Source organism: Neofelis nebulosa, chromosome 8 (assembly GCF_028018385.1).
Source record: "Neofelis nebulosa isolate mNeoNeb1 chromosome 8, mNeoNeb1.pri, whole genome shotgun sequence".
Classification (NCBI taxonomy): Eukaryota; Metazoa; Chordata; class Mammalia; order Carnivora; family Felidae; genus Neofelis; species Neofelis nebulosa.
In genome coordinates this window covers 4,337,209-4,351,634 of record NC_080789.1, presented here as the reverse complement: position 1 = coordinate 4,351,634, position 14,426 = coordinate 4,337,209, and positions in this window count along the sequence as shown.

Genomic DNA, 14,426 nt, shown 5'->3' with positions numbered 1-14,426 from the left:
CAAGAATGGCTTCAGCAAAGCAGTTTACGTCTCGCTCCCGGAGCAGCCCTCCGTCACTTCTCTGCCAGCTCCCGTCCTGTGGTCCAGGGATGCTGCTCCGTGTCATTGGGCCACAAGGGAGCCAAGGGGGCAGTCCTGGCCCTCGAGGACGAGCCACGGACAACGTACACTTCACCTCCGTTCACATCATATCGGCCAGAAACCGGCTCACGAACCGTGAGATCATGACCCGAGCTGAAATCAAGAGTCTGACGCTTAACCGACTGAGCCAGCCAGGTGCCCCAAATTTCCCCTTTTTGTAAGGGTACCGGTCGTATTGGATTAGGTCCCACCCCAGTGACCTTATCTTCACTAATTACATCTACAATAACCTTATTTCCAAATAGGGTCACGGCTGAAATACTGGAGGTGAGGACTCGAACATATCTTTCTGAGGGTGGGGGGCGGGGCACACAATTCAACCCATAACAGGGGGAACGCAGGGGACACCTGGTCCCATTGCCTCCCAGGATGATCCAATTCGGAACGTTGCTGGCCAGGCTGAACAAGCCACACTTTGAGGGAGGGTACGGGTGATGGAGGAGAGACGCCCCATCCAGACGGTCAGTCCTGCCGCGTTTGGGCAGGGAGATAAAGTGAGAAATGGGAGGTAATGTCTGTCCATCCGCTGCACACTGAGTGCTCTTCGAGGCCCTGTGCCAGGGTCCCCCACAGCCCAGCAGGGGTGCTGATGAAGGAGATCCTTGCAAAGGAGTGCAGGGTGAGTCGTACGGGGGCCGGCGGGCACAGGCGAGTAAGGGAGAGAGAGAGAGAGAGCTCTTGGAGCCCACTGCAGCCATCAATAACACGTCGGTATGACTGGGATCATGGCCCTAGTGTGGAGAAGTTGCTTTAAGCGCTGAATTTTGCATCGTTTTATGGAAAATATTCCAAGGGGAAGACCCGGTTTGGAAACCTTGGGCGCTTGTTTGCTTTACGTGCACCCTCTGCTGGTGACCGGAAGTATGACACGTTCCCCGTGGTTCTCAAGTGGGCAAGTGACCCCAGTGATTGAAGGACCAGCCAGGCCAGGCGCCGGACAGGTTCCTGCCACAGCCCTGACACCTCCAGGTGTGACGATCGACCTCCCGCCAGGAGAAAGCAGGAGAAGGGAGCTCAAGACTTGGCTCTGGCGCCGGGCATCTCCATCACTCTGCTCTGAACGGCCCCGTACGGTTTTACACACACAGACACACACCCTCCGGAGGGTTTGGCTTTGCTTTGTCTCACTTTTCCTCAACATCTTATTATAAAAATTTTCAAACCTACGGAAGAAAGCCAGAATTGCACAGCATACACCCAGGCACCACTACCTAGACCCTGCAGTTAAGATTTCCCTCTACTTGCTTCCTTTATTATCTCCTCGCAGACTGGCTTTAAAAATTCCAGTTAGAGGCGCCTGGGGGGCTCAGTCGGTCAAGCGTCTGACTTCTGCTCAGGTCGTAAGCTCACGGCTCGTGAGTTCGAGCCCCGCGTCGGGCTCTGTGCTGACAGCTCGGAGCCTGGATGGAGCCCGCTTCGGGTTCTGTGTCTCCCTCTCTCTCTGCCGTGGAGTGTCATCGGTGATCAAAAGAAACGAACTATCAAGCCACCAAAAGACGTGGAGGAAACTTTGGTGCACATTACCGGGTGAAAGAAGCCAATCCGAAAAGGCTACATAATGAGTGATTGTAACTATATGACATTCTGGAGAAGACAAAACCGGTAAGATGATCAGTGGTTGCCAGGGAGTCGCGGGGAGGGAGGAATGGGCGGGAGGAGCATGGAGGATTTTGAGGGCAGTGAAACTACTCTGCATCCTACTGTAATGCTGGATACAGGTCGTCGTATATTTGTTCAGACCCATATGATGTACAGCTGTGGCCTAAATGAGCAACATGCGTTTGTGGAAGGACTAAAGAGTGCGTCGTGCTCCAGTTCGTGGCTTCCCCTCACTTCCTGTACCATTAGCGATGCCGCGTGCCCACGCCACCTGTTGCCAAGCACTCTACCCAGTGCACTCCTTCCGCACACCTCAGTTCTTCGCGACAGTTCTCCCCAGTCAGGCTTCTTGTTCCCATTTGCCGCGGATGAAGTCGCCGAGGTGGAGAATTTCCGCTTCCAACGGAATGATCCATATGGCGGGTCGAGCGTCCCGAAAATATTTGTCCGCCACAACTCCACTAGATCTTGGATTAATTACAGCAGGGATTTTTGTCTGCATTGCTGAGCTCACAAGGGAGTAAATGAAACCGTGAAAGTCATTCATACGCATAAGAATGAACGGTGGATTGAGACCAAAACGGTGAACGTTAATAAGGAATAGAAACTGGGGCTGCCCCGGTGGCAAAGGATGATAACAGGAATCCAGAGTTTGGGGGGTTAATAATTAGGAGAAAAATAAGAGGCCCTCATGAAGGGGGAGTATCCAAAACTGAGACCTCTGCACTAATCTGGGACCTTGGAAGGTGGCTATGCCCTTGATAAAAGGGGGGGGGGGATAGAAAGAGACTGTGGAAAGCAATGAGTCTTCACCCTGGTTATGGGATAATGATGGTGGTGGTGATGCTGATGGTGATGGGAATGATGGTGACGTTGATGGTGATGGGGTTGATAGTGATGATGATATGATGGTGGTGATGATGGTGATGGTGATGGTGGTGATGGTGGTGATGGTGATGGTGATGGGGATGATGGTGATGGGGATGATGGTGATGGTGATATGACGGTGGTGATGGTAGTGATAATGGTGATGACGATGGGGATGATGATGATGATGATGGCGGTGATGAGGTTGAGGATTGCAGTCCTTGAGAATTCACACCCATATGCCCACTCTCGTATAGCTCCAGAGTTTCCGTTTTTCAAAGAGGTGAGAGAAATCCCCAGCAGAAAAATTAAACCTAAGTGTTCTCAGATTAATTTTACCTCCATGGAACCTAGTAGGGGCTAACATAAATAATCTCAGGACAAAAGCAGTCCCAATTTAGACTCCTCAGGGCTCTCCCAGATTGAACTCAGCCAAAGACAAGCTCTCACAAGCAGAAAACATGCAAGCAAGGAAGTCACCATGAGTAACTATCTGTAGAAACCACCATTCAGATTTGGATCTCCCTAGGACTTTAGACAATGAAATCATCGAATATAAGTATTTTTATTTATTTATTTATTTATTTATTTATTTATTTTAACATTTATTCATTTTTGAGAGAGAGACAGAATGCGATTTGCGGGGGGAGGGGGGGAGGATAGAGAGAGACAGAAACCCAGAATCCGAAGCAGGCTCCAGGCTCCGAGCTGTCAGCACAGAGCCCGACTTGGGGCTCAAACCCATGAACCGCGAGATCATGACCCAAGCCAAAGTCGGACACTTAACCAACTGAGCCCCCCCAGGCGCCCCCCCGAGTACCGGTATTTTTATTTTTTATTTTTTTTAATTTTTTTTTTAACGTTTATTTATTTTTGAGACAGAGAGAGACAGAGCATGAATAGGGGAGGGTCAGAGAGAGGGAGACACAGAATTGAAACAGGCTCCGGGCTCTGAGCTGTCAGCACAGGGGCCCGATGCGGGGCTCGAACTCACGGACCGCGAGATCGTGACCTGAGCCGAAGTCGGCGCTCAACCGACTGAGCCACCCAGGCGCCCCGAGTACCGGTATTTTTAAAAGTGTTTTTGGTCTTTTGCTTCCAGCCTTGATGGAGTAACGAGTATTGGACTATCTCTCCTGCTTTTAAACAACAGAAAGCTGGACAAAATAAACAGGACAACTATTTTCAGGTGCTGGACAACAGACAGTGCAGGACTGTGGTCTCTGAGAGAAGGGGGGCAAGGTGAGCTGTATGCTCACCCAGTGCTTCTTCCGGAAGGCATCACTATGCTTGGCAGAAAGGAGGACCCCAGGCAGAATACATTAATGTCACTGAGCCGAGGCAGAGCCCAGAGCCCGAGAAGCGGAGGCGTCAGGAATTTATAAATCAGAGTGACCATGTGACCCAGCAAGTCCCCTCCTCGTGGTATGCCCAAGAGAATTAAAAACGTATGTCCACACAAAAATTTGTGCACGAATGTCCAGGGCAGTCAGTGTTCGCCAATGACAGGGTGATGGGGATGATCACAAAAGTCCACGAGACAACTTTTTTGGAGCGGAGGAATGTACAGAAAAAAGAAACAATGCTCTATTCCCCACCCCCATCAAATAAGCGAAGGAAGGAAGGAGCCCTAACGCACCTGCTACCAGATTCCTGTGGAATGAACTTGGTGGCTGTCTGCAGTGCCCATGACCACCAGCAGGTGGCACTCTGTCTTGCACGCATCTGCCCTTTGCAGGGCCATCTTGTCTCCGTGTATGCCTCTGATCTCTCTAAGCAGATAGACGAGGCTGGTGTGGAGGCTGTGAGTATAATCCCCTGTGACAGTCACCTTGGAGTGACGCTGCAGAGAGGAGACGACCGGTCCCCATGCTTCTTGCCTGGTCACGGGCCAGAGCACGGCGGCTGAAATATGGCGAGAGGACTTTTGAGTACATTTTCCATAAGAGGCGTCTTCTTGACCTGTGATGTGTCCACATGGTGTTAAAACAATGACAAGAAGGGGCTGGGAGAAGCTGAGAGAGGGCACGACCCGGGGCCCTGTGGACCCACACGGCCTTCCTCTGTGCTTACCCCCCACTCGGCAAAGGCCCGGGTGGTACCCGACAGCCTTGTCCGATCACCCCCGGGCTCATGCTGCCCTGTCTTGGAACCTAGCCACCCGTCTGCCAAGCCCTGGCAAAGTCAGTTTTGCCTATCCTGTGCCTGGTAGGTCTGCTTTCCTTCTTTTCCTTTGCCAAACGAGTGATGAATCCAAGGCCCCAAGGGCCAATCCCCAGCTAGCACTGCTTATGGCCCCAGTGTGGAGAGATGGAATGTCTGGGATTTAGTGGGTCTTTTCTTCTTACCAGATGTTCTAGAAAGCTCTCCAAGCACTCTTGTTCTGACAGTGCCAGAAGGGACTTCAACCCTGTTGTCCATAATTGTTGGAGATGGAACATTCCAACACCCATTGGAGAAAGAGGCAGCTCGGGACATCACACCAGGCTGAGCTGTGAACAAGTCACCTCCTAGGGTTCCCATCTTGGGCTCAACAAATGTGCCTCTGTTGACTGGACGTCCAGTGGGAACTCGCGGAGCCTTAGGACGGGGCTGACACTTCCCCAGGGTGAGAACTGGTGCAAGCCAACCATCATCAAGGTGACTCTGTCCTTGGCTGGCTCATGCGGTAAGTGGCCCAGAATGGCCTTTTGGCTCCAGGGCCACCACTGGTGAGGCTGGTCTCCTCATTCCCAACTCTGATTCGTGACTGGGGAGTCTGATTAGACCCGGTGGTCCTTTAAAATGGACAGCCTTGAGGCTCCTGGGTGGCTCAGTCGGTTAAGCATCTGACATCAGCTCAGGTCATGATCTCACGGTCTGTGAGTTCGAGCCCCGCGTCGGGCTCTGTGCTGACAGCCTGGAGCCGGGAGCCTGCTTCGGATTCTGTGTCTCCCTGTCTCTCCGCCCCTCCCCCGTTCACGCTCTGTCTCTCTCTGTCTCAAAAATAAATAAACATTTAAAAAAATGGTTAAATAAATAAATAAATGGGCAGCCCACAGGTTAAGGTTTCATCCCTGTTCCCGTCTCTGTGGCCAGGGGGATGTGGCTCAGAGTGTAAGCAGAGGCAAAAGGGGGGTTGGGGGGCTTGCAGCAACCTTAGCACTTCCAGCAAAACATAATCGTGTCCATAGCGGAAGTTCGCGGAGCCTAGAGCCACACCGACAGCATACACGCGTCATGGGGTGAAAACCTTCATGAATCTGGAACACGTTTTGGCCAGTTTTATTTCCCAGACGACGAACCGAGACGTAAAGGCTAGAATTAACTTCCCCAAAGTGGAGCTAGGCTTCCGGAAGTCCCAGGAGGGATGGTGGGCAGAGCCCCAGGTCACCGGGACGGGCGAGAGCTTCTCCGATGCACGTCACTAGCCAGACCTTGGCCCTGGGATGCCAGGCTCAGCATCGAATGCCCCCTTGCTATCTGAACAGTCAGAGTGAATGTGTCCAAACGGAATTCTGCCCCCAAACCCATTCCTGCAAATCTCCACCATCTCGGTCAAGGGCGGTCCCATTCTCCCAATCGCTGAGGCCAAAAAGTTTGGATGCACCCCTGGGTTTTCTCCCTCTCACATCCCACATTCACTCTGTCAGCAAATTCTATTGCCTAGATTTCAAACTATTGTATAAATCTGACCACTTCTTAACTGCCTTCATGGCTAACTCTTTGTGCAGCCCGTTCTCTCCGGCCTGGATGATTGCATTAACCTCCTCTCTGCTGTCCCTGCTTCTCTCCCTTTGGCCACACACAGCCCTTTCCCACAAAGAAGCCACAGAAACCAAGTTAAAATGCACGCCAGGCTGTCATTTTGCTCAAGCCCTCCAGGGACTCCCAGTTCACCCACAGTGAAGCCAGTGGCCTTCAAAGCCCATGTGACCTCACTCCCTGCCATGCGTCTCTCTGACCTCCTCTCCTACTGCCCTCCTCCTTCCTCACTCCGTTCCCTCATTACTATGCACTCAGCGTGCCAGCCTAGCTCTGGCCACCGCGGCTTCGTGCCGGGTGTGTCCTCCCAGCTCAAAATGCTCTTTCTCTGGATATCCAGGTGGCCGACTCTATCCCCTCCTTGAGGCCTCAGCTCAAAGTTCATTTTCTCAGTGAGGCTCTTTCCTGGGTCCTGCATCCGAGGAAAACACTCCTCCCCCAGAACACCCTTTCCGCCCTGCTTTATTTTTTTCTCCATGGCATCCATCACCTGGGATGTGTGTTTCGTCGGCCCTCGCCTGCCGCTAGACGCTGAGCCCCGCGAGGGAAGAGACTTTGCTTTAATTCCTGCCATTCCCAGGACCCGGAACACTGCCTGACATATATTTGTTGCACCGATTAATGAAGTTTTAGAGCTTAAGCCTGAGCCGGTCCGCTCGGCATTCAGGCTCACTCGGGGCAGGTCCAGAGAGCGAGTGGTATGAATCCACTGGGGACCCGTTTGTATGATGATTGAGGAGCTGCCAGGGAGCAATCCCCCGGAGGGGAAAGGACAGTCTTGGCGCACAGTGTGCCCTAATTGTAATGGCTTTGCCGACAATGGAGACAGACGTGGCTCAGCTCTGCGGGACTCTTGTCGGAGATACAGGGGACGGCACCAGGAGCCCACGGGCCGGTGTTCCTTGGGGCGTGTGAAACACCAGGCAGCGTGACCCTGAGTCGTACCAGAGAGGTGTCTCGAGATGTCAGAGAGCACGACCAGCCAGCCTTGGCGGGGGGAACATGCCACCCAGCCGCCAGGGGCGATGAGGCAGCTGGGAGAGATGCACATCGTGCCAGGCACAGTCGTAGGTCCTGGGCCGAGGCAATGAACAAGACACGCCCGCTACCGGGGGAGGTGGGGGGGGCAGAAATACACATGCGAATGGGTATCTGGACAAGATCAGCTCCAGGAGACATAAACACCACCAAGAAAATGGCTATGAGGGGCACTTGGTTCTGGCCAACATTTTCAACGGTGATGTGGATGAAGCTCTAAAAAATACACAGTCCTCAGGTGGTCAGGTGAGTAGAGCCAGAATCAGGACCGTGTCATCTGGAGCCCAGCCCAACAGAATTTGGTGGTGGGGAGTTGTCGAGATCTGGAATCAGGTTCCCCGAACCAATTACAGTAACTCAGAATGTCAGAGTCCACAGAGCGTGTAAAAGGGATTTGGGGCTACAAGTCAAGGACGGCATGCTCATTCTGCCACTCACTCATTCAACGAGCTTTGGGTGGGTGCTGAGAGTGCTAGGCACTCTTCTGCACGATGCGGATAAAACAAAGCAAGGCAGGGGCGCCTGGGTGGCTCAGTCGGGCGAACGTCTGACCGGCTCAGGCCGTGATCTCACAGTTCGTGGGTTCGAGCCCCGCGTCGGGCTCTGTGCTGACGGAGCCCGGAGCCTGCTTCGGATTCTGCGTCTCCCTCTCTCTCTGCCCCTCCCCCTCTTGTGCTCTGTCTCCCTCTCTCTCTTTCTCTCTCTCTAATGTAAATAAATATTTAAAAAAATTAAAAACAAACAAAATAAACAAAGCAAGACATACTCCTGTCCTTATGAGGCTTACATTCCAGCGGGAGGACGGTCAACGAACAAGATACACAGGTAAACCTGTGCGCGAAGAGAGGGAGGGACCCTAAAGAGCGGAGAGGGAAGGGGTTAGCGAGCGTGTGTTTGAAGAGGCATTGTGCACTTGTAGGTAGGGTGACTCACGTCAAGGAGTTCCCTGAGAAGCAGTTTGATTTGGAGATTCGTGCACAGGATGTTTGTTTGGGAGGGCAGCTGGGATCAGCATGTGTGGGGGGAGGGGGGAAAAGGCAGGATGGGGCTGAGGCGGAACCGAGCTGTGACAGGGCCCAGCAGAGACAGCAGCTGGCCCCACACGGAGCTCTGGAGATGGACGGGCCTTCAGAATTGCCGAAAATCAGGCCTTCACGGCCTGTGTTGATCAGTCCGTGGGCCAGGCTGCTCCTGGAAGGAGGTGTGGCCGAGGGTGGGCTGATGGCAATCCTCAAAGGGACCAAGAGGAATCCGGGCCGCGCATCCCAGTGTCCACCACGCCGAGGAAGTCGTTAGCGAGAAGGGGATGTGGAGCTAAGACCCTGAAGGCGACGAGGGCCAAAGCCTTTCCGGACAGGAGGGGACAGCAAGTGCAAAGGCCCCGGGAGGAATGACGCTTTGGGTGTTCAAGGAGGCAGGTATGGCTGGCGCTGAGTCGGTGCGGGGGCGGGGAGGGGAGAAGGGAAGACCCCACAGGCCTTTGCAAGGATTTTGACATTTCCTGGGAGTCCGACTGGTGCCTTTGGAGGGTTTTGGGCAAGGGGCGAGCTGGCTAGCACGTGGAGACGTCTCCTCCAGCTTCTGGGGTTAAGGCTGCGGTGCGCGAACGAACGCAGCAGGGATGAAACCGGGCCCAGGGGGGAGCCCACGGGAATTATCCGGCTGGGAGTGATGGTGCCTCGGGACCAGCTGCAGAAGTGGGGGCGTGACATGCTTCTGGACAGATCTGAAGACGGAGAGAACAGGAAGGCCGACCCGCGGGTGCACAGCGTGAAGGGGCGTGAGGGTGACCCCCCGGTTTGGAGACTGAGCACGCATTTGAATGGAGCTTCTGTCACAAAAACGGACGCCTTCTCCCAGAACACGCCGTGTCGGGTCCCAGCCTGCCACGCAGGGCCTGCCCCGGGCAGTTAAGAGTCAGCCTTTCTCCAAACCCTTTGGTTCGTTCTCCAAGCGGGAGTCGCCGAGCGATGGGTGGGTGGTTTCACTGGGGGGGGGGGGGGGGGGGGGGTCGGGTGAGCAGGGTGTCATGTACGGAGGGACCTCACACAGTGGAGGGGTGTAGACAGACCCCACCATCCAGCTGGGTCTCCTCTCCCCTTCGGGGACGCTTGTACAACAAATACTGAGAAATTAATGCACTGAGTGGCAAAACCCGGTACAGATCTCGTAACTACTGTAATTTTGAAGTAGGGGTGGCCATTGATCGGTGACAGGTCACAGGTGCCACTGATGCTCCTCTCGAAGAACGTTCTATACCTTCGTGATGGAAGGAAATGCTACATTTCAGTTGTAAGTTGGTTGAAATAAGGACGTAATTTCTCCCCATCTTATTTCACGGAACTTCCCCTCGGGTCTCTCAGGATCCCACGGACCCAGGTGAAAAAGCCCTGTATTACACCAGCTTTGCTGTTGGGGTGCGTAAGCTGAGGCTCAGAGAGGTGAAGCGATTTGCTCGAAGCCACACAGCACTGAGCCGGGATGGGGGCCCGTGCCGTGTGGCCCCGAAGCACTTTGGATCTGCTTTCTGTCTTAATTCGGAGGTAAGCCCGCTTGCTCAGCTGGGCCGATGGGAAGACGAGCACTGCATGTACATGAGGCAGCATGGTCCACGCGGGGGCTCCGTGACGTGCCCCTCCCGGATCCACAGACCACCAGGCAAGAATGGGCCCCGAGAGCCTGCCCCACAGCTGGCAACATCCTGGATGACTCGGGTTGTTTCGGGGAGAGCCCGGTTCACTCTCCTGGGCTCCAACTTGGCAAGATGAGCGGTAGGTCCTCGTGGGGGGGGATGGGCAGGGAGCCGTCCGGTCACGGAAGCACCACGAGGAGTGGGAGAGGTTTTCCTGACCTTGACTCCAACCTGCTAGGCAAGCAAGCCCCAGAAGAGGGACAGAATTGAATCTGTCTCCCAACTCCTTCCACACGGTATGCACAGGCGAGGGGTGGGGGGAGACGTCCTCTGGAAGGTGTCGCTGTTTGGATCTGGGGTCCCTTCGTGCCGAATTAGCTGCACGTAGTCCATTCTCTTTTGCTTCCTCTCCGGGGCTCCCTGAGCCATGCCCGGCTCGTCCACAACTGCTCCGAGGCCCCAGAGGGTTCTGGGGGTTCCCGGGGCTGATGCCCTCCCCTGGCAGCCTGGGTGCCCTGGGGAAGCTGGATGGAGACCTGTTGTCTGATGGGACCCATGTAGTCCCTGTGCAGCGATGGGGCCCAGGGGCTGAAAGGGAAGAGTAGAGTCCTGGGGCTCAGTAGGTTAAGCCTCTGACTCTTGATTTCTCACACTTTGTGTGTTCGAGCCCCACACTGGACTCTGGGCTAACAGTGCCAGAGCCTGCTTGGGATTCTCTCTCTCTCCCTCTCTCTCTCAACTCCCCCCGCCCCATCTCTCTCTCTGTCGCTCAAAAAAAAGGGGGGGGGGCACCTGGGTGGCTCAGTCGGTTAAGCATCTGACTTCGGCTCAGGTCGTGATCTTGTAGTTCAAGAGTTCGAGCCCCGCGTCGGGCCGTGTGCCGACGGCTCGGAGCCCGGAGCCCGCTTCGGATTCTGCGTCTCCCTTTCTCTCTGCCCCTCCCCCGCTCATGCTCTGCCTCTGTCTCTCTCTCTCAAAAATAAACAAACATTAAAAAACAAAGAACAAAAAACAAGAAAAGGAAGCAAGTGGAAACAGTGGGTAAATGGGCGATGGAGTCCCGCCCCCTAGGTTCAAATAGCATCCCTGCCTCTTGCCAGCCAAGCACCTGTGGAAAAATGACCTTCCCGGGCAGGTTCCCACATCTACAAAATGGGGATGATGAGCGTATCATCATACCAGACTAGTGGGGATAAAAGGGCATGGCTCACTGAAGTGCTCGGCACATAGGAGAAATGTCATAAATGTTAGTGATTATGCTGTAAAAATACACTTGGGGGTGTCCTGGGCTCGCTCGTGAGTGCTGTACCAGGAATGACACTGACGGGACCCAAACCGTGGGCACGGAATTTGACAAAGGCAAGGATAAAGTTCTCCATCCAAATTCAAAGCGTTGGTTCTCTCTAAGTGTTTTTCCATCTGTGTCTCGGAGAAGAGTCACCTCTCCCTGTATAAGCCCTTGAAACCTTTGGAAGGAAATGTCGAGCGAGAAAACCTAGCTTGTCCCGACTTGTGGGACTTAAGCCGTTCCTTTTCTCGGTCAACAAACCCCGCGTGAGCAGCGTCCGTGTGCCTGGCTGGCGACACCAGGGTACAATGGCCAGGCCTTTGTCCCTAAAGGATTCACCATCCAGGGCTCTAGGGGCCTCCCCGGTGCAAGTTCAGATGAACAGCCTGAAATTTACCAAGAGTCTGGCTTTCTTCCACCCAGAAACTCACGGAAGACGGCGATTCTGGAGGAGCGATCCAACAACCGTTTCTTGGAATCATAAATGTCTGAGCGTTGCTGCAATCCCTTCTATTATCTTGTTTTGTTTTTCCATCGGAGCCAAGATTTTAATGCTACATCTGTGTGAGTATCTTTTGGTAATAAGAACCAAATGTTGTCGGTGGAAATGACTGGAAATTACACTGAGGATCAGAATGTGGGGTTTTAGATTCCCTCTTGGAAGGCAGTGCTGAGAAACAAACACAGAAGACGTTTTGCCTCTAAATCACCTCGGGTCGTTGCGACACTCAGGTCTCCCGCCTCCTCCCAGGCATCGGGAAGATGGGGGGAGGGGGGTGGGGGTGAAGTGTCTTGGGTGTGGGCGTCCCCCAGCTGGCAGGAAGAGTCCCAGGGTACAACCGAAACCTCTATTAGAAGTCTCCACCCAGATGTCCCACAGGCACCTCAGACTCAACGTGTCCAAACTGGATTCATCATTCCCCCCAGACCTGCTCTTCTGTCTGCGAATCCCCCACTGGGGAGAGGCACCACTTGGTCCTCGGGAAATCTGGGACTTGCCCTCCGCCACCTCTGCTGCCCCACATCGGTCAAGGGCTGGTCCCCCCCCTTCCTATCGCCCTGGCCGCTGTCCTGGCATGGGGGCCTCCTCCGAAGTCTGGACCACTGCAGACCGCAGCCTTCTCTTGCCCACCTCCGACAAGCCCACTCCTCACCCTTCCAGCCAAAGTGACCTCTGGAAAAATCCAGATTCCACTTGGTCATGGCTCTTTTGGAGACCTGAACTAGAATCGGAATCCCTTGGTGTCTCCCCTTGGATTCCACCTTCGGAGTAAAATGTAAATAACAACAACACAAACTCATATGTGGGGAGCTGAGACCAGGATGCTCCGGGTGGGTCCGCGCCCCTTCCTCCTGTCCACTATGTTAGACAGATAATGCAGAGCACAACTCCTTTTCCAAATATTAGTAGCCTTCCACTTGGGCTTTGCACTTGAGAGTCACGAGGGGGGACAGAGACCACCCCGGGCCCCATCACCCCTCACGTGGGACCGGCCGCTCGGGCCTGGGCCAGCGTCTCCACAGCGCTGTGCGGCCCGCTTGGGGCAGCCTCAGGGGCTCTGATGAATAACAGATTTGTATCGTTTGCTTTGTTTTGCTTTGTTCCTAGAAGGCAGCCAGGGAGCAAATATTTGCTAGGTGAATGCATAAACCCTGCTTCCCTGGGATAGCTCCCCGGCCAGTCTGCCCTGAGATGCCCAAAAGGCAACCCAAAAGACGCCCAGCGAGAGCTCAGTGTGGGTTTTGTCAAGCTGGTGGTGTCTCCAGGAGAATCCTAACAATGGCCAATGGCTTCCCGAATTATTTCATGCGATCCTGACCACAACCTGTGAGCTACACACGTCGATCACACCCGTCTCCGGATGCGAAATTGAGGCCCTGGTCGGCTAAGTCACGGGCCCAAGATTTGCGTGGAGCATGCTCTCTCTCTCTCTCTCTCTCTCTCTCTCTCTCTCTGTCTCTTTCTCTCTCTCTCCTCCCTGCCTGGGCAAATTCCCCGGCTGGCCGCCCCGGCTGCACCTATGGAGTCGTGGGTGCAGAGCCCGGAACAAAGTCGGGTCAACCCTTTCACCCAACAGACGTTGGCTGAGAAGAGTGTATGGATGCATCGGTTAATCCGATGCCAAACAGCCTCCTCCTCCCAAAGCGCCCACCCCTTGCAAACCCTGCCCTCCCCTCCCCGCACCCCTTTTGGATTCAGTACTAAAGGCCCCCCACCCCCACCCCCGACAGCTGTAAACTGATATCTGGGAGAGGAAGTCCTCACTCTCCATTCATTTAATATAAACAGCTCAGACGCCGGCCGCTCCCAGGAGTCAACAGCTCCGCGGTCACCAATTTGTTGAACATCCGCGAAACGGTCACCCGTTTCAGCGAACTCATGACAAACGACGTGTGGTTTTCCTGCGGGGAGGCGGGCGTGGGCTCCGGGCACCGGCGGATGGCAGAACGGACGGGGGGTGGCCTCCGAAGGCGCCCGCTGCCAGCGGCCTCCAGCCGAGGCCTCCTTCCCGGAGCGCGTAATTGGTTGTGCATGCTGTTGTTACGGCCTGTGTGGAAATCGGGAGGAAAAGAATTCGGTGGGAAGGTCGTTGTCCGAGACCGCATGGCTGACTCCCCGCGGACGCCTCCTCTAACCTGCTCCCAATTAGGGGTTTGGCGGGAGGGTGCGGGGTGTGGGCCCAGGGCCTGGCTGTTGTTTGCACGGCTCCTTGACCAAATTCTGCCTCTCAGGGCCCTGTGTGGGGCCGTGCGCATCTTCTCCTCGTTTGAAATGCAGCCTGGGAAAAGCCCCGTGGAGGCGAGAAAGCACCAGATCTCACGGGCCAGGCCGCTCTATTGGATTTCATGCGAAGAGCTGCAAAGTCGTTGAGCCCCGTCCCTCCCTCCGCTGGCCTGGGCCTAGCATCCAGGTTAACGGGGCTGACGCTCAGAGTCTGGATGCTTCCAGAAGTGGCTGCCACCTCGATTCGAGAAAAGAGCCGGACGGAAAATTGGGAAGACGTGGTATTTTCTTCCAAGGCTTGGGCATCGTTCCTGCCATCTACAAAAATACTCTTGGCTATATTTAGGCAGTGCCATTAACAGGACTCTCTCTCTCTCCCTCTCTCTCTCTCT